The sequence below is a fragment of the Urocitellus parryii genome, chromosome 1 (assembly GCF_045843805.1).
Source record: "Urocitellus parryii isolate mUroPar1 chromosome 1, mUroPar1.hap1, whole genome shotgun sequence".
Taxonomy (NCBI): Eukaryota; Metazoa; Chordata; class Mammalia; order Rodentia; family Sciuridae; genus Urocitellus; species Urocitellus parryii.
In genome coordinates this window covers 27,709,763-27,722,614 of record NC_135531.1, presented here as the reverse complement: position 1 = coordinate 27,722,614, position 12,852 = coordinate 27,709,763, and positions in this window count along the sequence as shown.

The following is a 12,852-nucleotide window of genomic DNA, read 5'->3' as shown; positions in this document are numbered from 1 at the left end:
CTTAGTGATGGATTTGATAGATAACTACTAGCAGAATAAGATGTGACATGGTTTGGGTTATTTTACTCATAAAATAATTTTTTTACAACTTAAAAAAGTGAGTGAAAAATTATTTTTATTACTATTGAAATTTTCCATGTTACAAATTACAATAGAGCAAATAATAATATTTCTGTTATTAGAATAAAGAATCTTAATTCTTAGTCCCAGATCAAAAATAAAAAGTTGGAATTGAATGTCTTCCTTTTCAAGCATTTTTGATATAAAAGGTTAAAGCAATTTTTTCTCATAGAAAATTTAAATTCATTTTGTTTACAATGGAATACATTTAACTTAGAGGAAAAATATGATGAAATAGTTTAGGAGAAGGAAAGAAAACAAACTGTTTCACTACTATGGTATTTAATTGAATAAAAAAGTAATGTGGAATAGTAGAATGTTGGTAGTATAGATAAGAAAAGTTGGAATCTAAAGGAAAGATCACTGGAATTGGAAAAAGTTAACACAATATTTCAGTTTATAGCTGTGAATGAACAATTAATTATTCATGGAGAACAAGAGTAATTTTATGAATAATGTCACTTAAAGGTAATAGCAAGTACTTAGAGGGCTTGTATCAAGTTCCCTTGGAGAAAAGATAGCAGATTTATTGTGGAAATTTCACAGATCATGTGAACAAATGAGGAAAACATTAGTTTCATGGCAAAATGTGCACTTTCATGAAATATAGAAGAAGTGCTCAGACTGGATATTCTTAACAGCTTTAAATGAGACAGGAAAACATATCTAATACAATATCTAAAATAAGCTAAACTTAAAATTAAAAGAAAAAATTAAAAAAAAAAACATTTTGAATCTGCTCTAACTATGCAACTATGAGTAAGCTATGTTTGCCTGAGGAGGTTAAGATGAAGTTTGTAGAAATAACAGGGAAAGCAGAGAGTCTTCTATCCAACAATACTTTTCTAAAATTCCATCAATATTTGTATTCTACAGATAATTTACCAATTTTCTACATTTGTAATTGTACAACAGACATCTATAATGTAGAAATAAAAAAAAGTATTCAACTGGACAAACGTAAATTTTGATCAATTGTCTGTTAAGAATATTGATGGCTACAAAAATGGGTAAAGAGTAGTTAAAGAGCTCTTCTTTTTTGTAGCAGGGGAGGCACCATATGAGATCCTTTTTCAGATCTAACCTCAATAAGGAAGTGATTTTCTCTGTCAGAGATAATGTGATTTAGTCCTTCTCTTGGCCATAATGTGGCAGAGAATTATCACAGCATAGTACACAGATACACAAAGAACACTCAAGTTGGAGAGATAAGCTTTTCTAAGGTTAAATGGCAAAACATCTAGTCAGCATTTAACAAAGCACAGAGAAAGAAGGCAAGCTCCTCATAAAAATGAATTTATACAGCAAGGCTTAAAGCGAACATTAAACAATTCATTATTGAAGGCAAAGCAGAAAATAGAGGTATCACTTCCACAGACTTCAAATTCAGATGTGTAAGCATGTAACATAATTTTCATATAATTGGACTTAATTTGTATCACAAACCCTCAATTTGAATGATAACAGATGTTTCTAACCATTTTCAGGTAGCTTCTGTCAAATGGTATTATTTTAAAGTATTAAACCCAGTGAATTTGAGGATTCTGTGCTTTCTGCCTCTGTTCTTCCTCTAATTGATTCTTCCTCTAGGATATTTAAATAACTTGGCCTGAGCTGTGCTGTGCTGGTGGGGTGGTTATCTGGCCAGTGCGCACACCTGGTCCTCTGCTGTATTTCACTAAGTCACACAATTCCAAGTAGCCCAACCTGTGGGCTTCCTTCAGAATGGCCATCTACCAAGGTTTGTTCCACTTGTTGTGCACCAAGTTGTCCCTATTGTCCAGCCCCTCATGTCCTGCCATGTAGTATAGTATGTCCTCCTCTGCACATGAGGACGTATTTTAGTACCTGGCAAACAGTAACCTATAAGGTTCATATTCCACAAACCCTGCGAGTAACTTAGATATTATTCCTTAGGTGGCATCAGAACTTAACTCTAACACAGCCAGTTCTAATGCCTCCTCAGAGGTCCTTACAGATTGCTCACCATCTCTCTAACCCCAGGGCAGTTGGGCATGAGGCACCCTACACGTCAAAATCCACATTTTCCTCTGAGTTCTATCTTCTTCCTTCTCTATTAAGGTGCCTTAATAGAGGCTTTCAGGGCAAGCTGGCATTTCACTTTCAGCAAAAAGTCATGATACTATTTAATACGGGATTGAAAAGTGGGAGGAAGTTCATGCGTGCATACACAACATACACACACACACACACACACACACACACACATCCCAATTTGCTCAATAGTAAATACAAATCATACTATATTTTCTTAAAATACGTATTGTTACCTGAAATCTCAGAGGATGATGTCTTAGTTCCCTTTTATGTCCACTGTCTCCATTTTCTATAGCAATAATTTCATGTGAAAAATAAGAAGACAGTCTAATTCTAACAAATAATTTGAGAACAATAAAAGCTACAAAATAGTTAATATACATAATATTTGGTGTTGTCTTCAACATTAAGCAATTACTCTATTTCAATAAACTGACATAAATGGGAAATTATGCTTTAAAAAAATGAAAGAAAGGGAGTGAAAGGGAGGAAAGAATGAAGGAGACAAAGAAACCAAGGAGGGAGGGAGAAAGAGAGGAAAAGAAAGATGGGAGTAGAGGGAAGAGAAGAAAGAGAGAAAAGAAAACTCTACATGTAAAAATATTCAGAATTTTGAAGCACAGGACTCAAATTAGTATTTTTTTTTGCAACTTAGTATTTTAAAACAAAAAATCCTCATTTAAGAATTTTTAAAACTTACAATAAAATGTGAAACATATGAAAACCATCTATATTGATATGAAAGACCAACACAGAGCTGGATAAGGGGAGGGGAGACAGGCAGTGGGATATCTTTATATATATATGTGTGTATGGAAATGACTGGAATCTGTATGGTTAAAGTGAAAGAAATCTCATAAGCAAGTATACTTCCACTTGATGTAGGTGAACTGTTCTGTTAGTACTATACATATTTTGAAATTGAACAGTTACACAGATGGAGGACAGTGGAATCCAACCTTCTCATTGCTGGAGAGGAAGTTCACAGATAAGCAAGACAGGAAGCTGGAAGGAGCCTGCTGATGGTGGCTTAGAGGAGTTGAGTTAGAGACATCAGCATGAGCTCCTACTTAGCTTAACAAATATTTTTACATAGTGTATATGTCTATTCTATTCAAAAAGCACATGTACTTTTCCTTATGCCATTATTTGAGAGAACTTTGAACGAATGACACCACAACATGAATAACCCTAATTAGATCCTAGGTCCTGATTTCTGATACTATTTTTCAATAAAGAAACCAGGGCTTTTGAGAAAAATGGTTCATTCTTAGACTAGGACATTAAATACCTAAGATAAGCCTGGAACATATAGTCCCAGATAATAAGGAAGCTCACACACAAAAAAGAAAACAAACAAACAAACAAAAAAAAAAACTGAGAGAGACACAGGAGCCAACTGAAGGAGCTCCCCCAATTTTAACAACAAAATGAACAAACAGTATTAGTCATCTTTCTCATCTATAACTGTTCTTTATCAAAGTGCATGGACAATCATTCTCATGAGTTTTAAAGATCACATTGTTTTGTATTTTCATACTATGCCTTGTCTCCTTGCTTCTCCGTATAGACACTTTTTGCAATTTGATGAAGTTATGTACTATATTATTATTACTATAAAATGCTGCAGTTGTGTACATATTGTATTTTCAAAAGCACAAAATTGTTATATTAAAAATGAAGCATATTTATCTTAATCACAATTGTATACTCTTTTGTAAAGTTCTTTTTTATATTTGATAATGTCAGATTGTTAATATAATTTATAATTCCTTGATGTGGGGATTATTTTATTAGATTTCATGTCACTCAGTAAAATTCTAAATTTAATTCAAATGTAAATCATAGCAGAATAGGACTGAGACTGGAAGCAGCATCTGTTGAGATTTGGGAGTATGAGTTTTATATTATTTTCATTTTGTTTTTTATTCTTGGGTTTGTTTAAGCTAAAGACTTCATTTATTTTCTGTGGACTAAAATAGTACTTACTGAAAAAAGTTTTTGATAGAAAATAATTACATTTTGCCTTATGATTTACTTCATCTAAGTAAGCACATCATACATTTTGGAACCATAGGCTTCAGGGGAAGAAATGTGAAAAATCTGTATTATAAATATTTTAACGTCAGAAGAATAAAATGTGCATTTGACTTCTTATGTTGGTTGAACTCCACATTACTATTACCATGACTGTTGAAATGAATAAAAGCAATCTGCTATTTAAAATATGGAACATCTTTTATGGATGTTAAAATTTTATACTGAAAGTTCAAGTTGACTTGGGGAATTTCAGGACAAAATCTGCTTCCATCTGCTATAAACAAAGAAGCAGATTTTCAACAACAAAAAAACCTTAGCCTTAGTTTTTCTCTGATCTTACTATGCATGTGTGAATGATTGTCTGCCTACTTCAGTTATGATCTGAACAGAACTGCATCACTTCACACAAAATTAACCCCCTCATCACATAGGTGAGTCAGTGCCACAAATACATGTAATTGTGTTTGAAGATGGTTTGTGAAATAAAAATAGCAGAGCACACAGTTAGAAAATGCACTAAAATTACTGGTTCTTCCTCATTTGTAATCTAATTTGTAGGGTATAAGAAATGTGTTATAATTATAAATTTTAGTGTAAGTCACAATTAATTGCATAAAAAAGTAAAATGATTTTATCATGTCTTCAACTCAAATCACTCAATATTTTCTGCAAGTGAAGTAAGGTTGTGGTTACAAAAACAAAGCCTCTGCTATGGAATTAATAGGTTCCAACCTATTTTCATTTTTCCCTTCCAAATCATTTCAAATTGAAATGGATTACTTTTTATTTTTAAACTCTTCAGGATAATAATCAGGGGTATAGATACCTATAGATTGTTTTTTTTCTCATATGAAAGGGACATGTATCAAATGATTCGCTGAATTTGTATTTTTCTTTTTTCCCTAGATCTGTGGCTGTAATGAAACCTGGGCATTCAGAATTACATTTCTTGCAGCACATGTATTAGCCTGTCAGTCTTCTGCATTATTTTTGAGTAATATCTATATTTCTTTCCCCAAAATTGTGAGCCTGAAAGCTTATAAATGACCCGGTGTTTGGGGGCAGAGAATAACAGCCAAGTCCTTGAGTGATCAGGGACAGAGTTGCATTTGCTGGAATCAAGATAGGCCTAGGATTGAAATATGAATTCCCACAGACAGAGCATTAAGAAGGGCAAATTGGGTGCAGCCTCCAGACTAAAGGTCTAGAAAGAATACTTTTACATATGTTGTTGTATTCCCACCTTCCAGTCACCATCGATGGCTTCATTGTTGAAATCATTTGTATACTGCAGTGTAATGATGATATGATATCAGGTGATGGGATGCATACAAAATTCTAGTGACACAACAGCACAACATTTTTATAAATCTTTATGGAAAACATTTTGGGCTTCTGCCAGTACCCATTAATTTGGATTCCCTTTTAATGTTAAGACATAACAATGACTTGGGTAATTAACAGTTTCTTCTTTTTTTGGCAGAGGGTATTTTGTAAATATGAACATCATTTTTTTAAAACCTAGAAAATGAACAGATTGCACAGAAAGTCTCTACCACCCACAACCACTCAAAGCAAAACTACTTTTGAGTTCACTGTTATTATTTATCCTATGCTTCTATATGAAATGAATAGCAATTGTCAGTAGAGCTCAATGAATCTAAGACAGGTTTTGACAAGTGAACTGAGGTGCCCTATAGGGTACCAAAACACTATTGTTGGGTGTTAGTTAACTATTCTTAAAACAAAAGGTAAATGAAATTTTTAACATAACATGGAGGAGCAAACGCTTCAAGGGATGATATATACTAGAGCATTATGAGTGAATCACAATTGTGTTGTTACAAAGACTAATTGAAATACACACAGAAATATTTTTACTGCTTTTCATAACAATGTGTATATAGTTAATAGTACTATGTCCTGCATGTCAGTAGCATAGTAATTTGGGAAATTTTATTGAAATAAATATACCACCAAGGGGATGTCCACATTATCTGAACAATTTCACCACAACACAAGTGAATGTGCAAAATGAATCCAGGTTTATTTATTGTTCTTTGGTAACTGGGTATTAGATCCAGGGTCTTGGAAGCATCTACCATAGAGTTTCATACTTAGGCCAATTTTATTTTATTTTCAGACAAGGTCTTGCTATGTTGCCCAGGCTGGCCTAGAAGCCTCCTGCTCAGCTAGTTTTGCAGGTATGCATGACTGTGCCTGGTAAAATTTAGCTTTAGCCTCACTATTGGCTTGAGTAAGAAAATAAATGGATACATTTTATTATGATTATATCACTTATGTACTATTCAAGCTTATTCCCTTTTACAAAATATTATAGGATTTGCAATTGCAGCACAAGTAAAATCAAGCCTGTGGATTTCTGCACGACCTTATCCACTCTGTCCTACACATGAGACATCTCTCACACTGTATTTCAAACTGATGATTTTAGGTTTAAGTAGAATGTGCAAAAATAGACATTCATATAATTTTGGAAGTAGACATAATGGAACAATTTCTTGGGGAAAGTATAAATTGGTACATATATTAAAATGCTTAAGTGAGCAAGTATTTAACATAGGAATTTTACTTGTAATAATCAAGCAAAAATATTTACCAATAAACACTTCAAAGTATGGATAAGCTTCTCCATTTTAATATTGGTCACAGCACAAAATTGGAAATGATCATCTATCTAATCTATATCTATATATCTATATCTATATCTATCTATATATATATTTAAATAAAAATGAAACACATCCAGAAACAGCTGCTGACCAAGTATCCAGGAATACCAGAGACCTGTTTAAAATAGTTGAAGTAGTTGTAGGTGCATTATCCAAATAAGTTATCTAATTCATATAATTAGTAGAAAATAAAGATATTATCATAATGAATTTTATACCTCAAATATTGCATAGGTCAATTTATGGAAAAATTTATTCATGCACAAACCTCTATTAAAAGTAACTATCACAGGAATATAAATGACTTTTATATGAGACAGAAAGCAAGTTTTCTAGTTGAACTGTTGGATAATCTAATAACATTTTTTAAAGAAAAATTTATTCGTCTGTTTTTATAATTTTTAAAAATTGTTTCATTTAATCTTGTTATTTTATTTTTTTTCTCCATCCTGCCACCATCACCTGTTTTCTCTATCCTCTGGAAACCATCATTCTATTCTCAACTTTCATGAGATCATCTTTAGATTTCCCATATGAGTGAGAATCTGCAGTTCTTGTGTTTCTGTGCTTGGCATATTTCTCTCAACATAATGATGTCTAGTTCCTTTCCTGTTGTCACCCATGACAGGATTTCATTTTTGTATGGCTGAAAACTTTCACAGTGTGTGTGTGTGTGTATTATCACATTTTAATTACCATTTATCAATTAATTGACACTTCGATTATTTTATTATTTTGGCTATTATAAAAATTGCTGCAATACAAATGGATGCAAAAATGTCTCTTCAACATACTGATTTAATTTGTTTTGAATAAATCCCAAGCAGTACAGTTTCTGGATCAAACATTTATTCTATTTTTATTTATTCAAAGAACATCCATACTGTTTTTCATAGTGGGTATATTTACATAAATGCCACCACTGTACCCACGTAAAAAGTAAATTTTAAAAAATTAGAATTCATGTGCTGTTATTTTTATATCTGTTAAATAAATCTAAATCTGTTTTTAAATCATATAGGTGAAATAAGAAAAACAAACTTTTTTCCCAGTACATGTGATTGAACCAGGGCCTCATGCATGGTAGGTAAGCACTTTACCATTGAGTTACATATTCAACTCTTATTCATTCATTTATTTATTTATGCATTTATTTACTTTGAGAGAAGTACTAAGTTGCTCTGGCTGGCCTGGAATTTGTAATCCCTGGCTTCCTGAGTAGCTCAGTAGCAGGAATTGTAGTGCTGTGCCACAGTGCCCAGATACAGTGTTCTTCTTAATTAAATAAAGAAAATTATGTTTTCTACACACACATGAATTTTATATCATTCATATATATTTATATTTGTTTATTTATTTAGAAGAGTTTTCATTACTGATTATTTTTTATTCATTTACTTTTATACTATGGCCCTGAATTTTGTCAGTGTGTATATGCAAGTGTATTTAGAATTAATCTGTTATTGAGAAGAATGTTCTGTAACATTGAATGTAAAGGTGGTTTGTAGTGTTTTTTAGATTTTCTACATTCTACTAATTTTCTTTTCCTTTGGCCTGATAATTACTGGAAAATCAATAACTATACTCACATATTTGTTTCTCCTTTCATTTCTATCAATTTTAACTTCAGGAATTTTGGCATTCTTGCTATGTACGCACATTCTAAAGTTTACTTTGTTTCGACTACTCTAATTTTCCTTGCATCAGTGTTTGCCATGTGTATCTTTGATATTCTGTATTTTGTTTACATATTTGAAGTGTGCTTTAAAAATATCATATGGTTTGATATTAGGATTTGTATTATATCCAATCAGAAAAAATATATTTTTAATTTGAGCATTTAAATAATTGACATGTAATGCTATTACTTATGTGGTTGTATTAAATTCTAAACCTTGCTAGTTTTTTTTTTTTTCTGTTTGTTTCATTGGTTTGTCTATGTTAGGTTAAATAAGATATTTATTTAATTTATTTTGTCCCTACTACCCACTCATTATTGTTACTTCCTTCTTAGTATTTTAATTACTACCCTATGATTAGCAATATTCATTTTAACTTAACCAGATATTTATCTTCACATAATATGCTCCTTTGTGTGTACTTTATGTGACTTCACAGCACTGTATTCTCCATTATTCCCTCCAGACTTCTGTACTACCTTTGTGCTTCTGTGCTGTTTATAATTAGCTACTCTAAAAAACTCACAAAGTGGGTCTCCACTATTTCATTAGATAATTAAGTTTGAAAGAGTTAAAAGTAAGAAAAAAAAACTTTAAAAGATCTATTTTTAGTTCTCTTTATTTTCATGTATATATCAAAAATTGTTGGAAGTAAATTGTTTCTGTTTGAAAAACTTTCTTTAAAATTTTGTTTTGTGCATCTGTTGGCAATGGATTTTTTTAACTTTTAATTTTTTTATATTATCACTGCTTTGGCAAAATATTTTAACTAGGTATAGATTTGTTCATTGAAAGAACTTAAAAAAAAATTACCCTTAGAGGCTTCACATATATTAATTACTCCATTGTCTTATTGATCTTCATCCTCCTTCAATACTGGCTTCTGATGAAAAACCCACAATAATTATTTTCTTTGTTATTGTGTATATTGACATGCATTTTCCACTCTGACTTCATTCATTCATCATTTTAAAATTGTATCTTTGGATTTAAGAGGTTTTACTATGACATATGTGATTATGTGTGTGCACATAGGTACATATCAGTACTGTTTTGTCACATTTTTTATTTTTTGCTGAAGTTTGAAAAAGGTGTCCACCATTAATTTTAGAAGAATCTCATTCTCTTTCCTTAAAACATTTCCTTTGTGTTCATTCACTCCCTGCCCCCTCTTCACTCTACTTAGATCTACATAAGCATGTATTATTGCATCATTTGCTATCTACTCCTTATCCACATTCCATCCACCCTTCTGGATTTTCTTCACTTTTTTTTCTATTTATATTTTGATATATTTGTTAATAACTTATCTCTAGTTTACTGATTCTTTTTTGTCATCTTATAAAGGTCATTTTTTATTTCTATCATTGTAATTTTCATTTCTAGCATTTTCATGTGATTTTCCTTATAATTAACATCTCTCAGTTTTCTATGTTTTTTTTTCATATTTTTCACCAGATCTTTAATTTATTACAAAATTTTATATTCAATTCTCTAACATCTGTGCCTTTTTTAGTTCTGGTTTTGTTGATTGTTTTGTATACTTTCAATTTGTCTTTCATTTTGTTGTTGATTTTCATCTTCTCCATTTTCATCTCCTCCAATTGAATATGTGTTGGAACAAATAGTTATGAAGGCTAAAACATTGTATGTCTGAAATTTTGCACATATTTTCTTCTAGGTTTTGAATGTGCAGTTTAGGGTCAACTTATTCAATATTTCAAGAGTGTTTCATGAGTGTATGGTCTATGAAAATCTTTAATCTGCAGATGAGGAATCAATTTTTTTCCTATACCTTTATATGCCAAGGGTCAACCATATGGATCAGAAGTTCATTTTACAATTGTGCCATCATCTAACACTAATGCTACCATAAATCAGGCACAAGTTACTTCTTCTTTTGGAAAATCTTCATGAGTCCAAAGATGTGGATTGAGAAAAAAAGCAGTTTTGTAAAAGAGTCAGATCCTATGACTGTCTGGAGCAAGTATTCTTGTAATTTTTTTACAACTTCTGAGTCCTTTCCAATGTATCACAAATACTCTTATCATAGAGTGGTTTTCCGCAGCATAAGCCTCACCATTTGAACCAAGCAATTAATGTTGTATAGTTACATAAGGACACTTTATGGATATGCTGTCTTTTCCAAGGCTCGATAATATGCCAGGACTTTTTTTCCATTTGTTTCCCAGTGTGTCAGCTTTTATTGCTGTAACCAAAGTACTCAACACAGCCTGTGGTATAAAATATTTATTTTGGCTCATAGTTTCAGAGGTTTCAATACATGGTTTACTGACTCAATCACTTTGAGCTTGAGATGAGGCAGAACATCATGGCAGAAGGTTGTGGTGGAGGAACACTGCTCAGCTTATGGTAGCTGGAAGGTAGAGAGAAAGGACTAGGGACATGATATCATCCTCAAGGACATATTCCTGCTGACCTACTTTCTGAAATTATAACCCATCTGTCTACAGTTTTTGACACCTCCCTCTGGTCCATTCAAATAATTAACCTATCAAATTGATTAATCCACTGATGAGGTTAGAGCTCTCATGATACAGTTATTTACCAAAAGTCCCACTGCTGGAAATGGCTACATGGGAGGGGGGGCAAGTCTCTAACACATGAGGTTTGAGGGATATCAGGGACACAAATTATACATTCACAAAGTATAAATTTCTTGGATCTGAATAGCATAGACTTTTTCCAGAACCATGAGAGATCTTGTATCAAATTCCATTTGGGCCTGATAAAGATTCTTTCCATATCTTAGTCATAATTGTCACCTGCAACTTCATGTTGTTTTGAGGCAGACTGCTCAGAAAACGTAACAAGTCCATTCTGTCTGAGTTAGAGTCTTTATTTAGCTGGCTGGCCAGCAACTACTCCCCATGGGACCCATATGTGTCTAACAAGGAACAGCTTTGAGCCTGAGCATGTCAGGGTCTTTAAAGGCATAAATCACAAAGTTCATATCCCGGTTGACATAGCTGCTATCAAGCAGGGGTTCAGAAGCTGAATTGAGCAGTTAGTGAAACAATGCAATGGATACATTGGTATTTCCCATGGGACTTTCCAGGTTGGCATAGATAGCAGCAAGCAAGCAGAAGGGAAATGGGTTAAAAGACCCTACTTGAGTGCAAGTTAGAAAATGGTTACTAACATCTAGACAATCAATCACTTATAGGGTAAATGTACCCAAAAAAATGGAACAAAAGAAAACAATTTTACATTGTATAAGAATTGCCATTTTGTGTTGCCGAACATGCTATGCTAAGCAACTATTGATAAGGTACAGAGGCAGAGTGTTCCTGTAGGAGAAGCATTTCTAATATGACATAGAATCTCTGGGTAAAATGGACTCTGTTTGGTCATTGCCCATAGAGCCTGGCCCATAACAATGTAATCCTACAGATCATATGGTATCATCGACAGAGCTGTTCCTAACTCAAGTTTTCCGTGATGCACACAGAACTAGCAGTCTAACAAAATATTGGATAATTACAATTAAGTCTGTATCCCTGAATGCTAAATATTCTGCACTTTTTCCTTGTCACACAATTGAACAAACTTTTTTAATTAGTAGAACAATTATGAGGTACTACAATGTATCATTTGGCTTTTAGAGGATGTACAGAATTCTGCTGCTGATTGGACCTTAAGAATCATAATTAAGTAAAAATATTCTGAGTGTTCATGGGGTTTGTCTTCAACCTTCTAATAGGTATATGCCTTAGAAAGACATTTCTATCACTTGTTATATATACACTGATTAGCTGTAATCTGCATATATCAGTATACTGTCCTGCCCTTTAGGCTCTTAGGAGAGAGTCTAGGAGAGTGTAAGACATAATAGGGTAAAACAAAGAATGTGTATCACTGCTGCGGTCCTTTCCACATAAGTAAGACGTTCTTTTGATCTTCCCTGTTGATGTGGATTGAGAAAAAGAAAGCATTCATAAAATCATTGGCACATACCAAATACCAGAAGCCAGGTTATTCTTATTCTGAAAAGATCCCATATTTTAAACAGTGACCAAGAAAAGATGTGGTTAAATACATAATAGTAATTTACCATAGAATGCCCCTTGTTTCTGCAGAGGGCAAACAAGATGAGTTGAAAGCAGATAGAGTGAGGCCACTCTCTCGCCTCCTTCAAATGTAAGATAGTGGTGCTTTTCTTGCACTTTCTCATGGAAGCAATGGTGCTTCTGCCAATAATTGACTTTCTAGGATATAGTGAAAGAGAAGTTTTAGGGGAC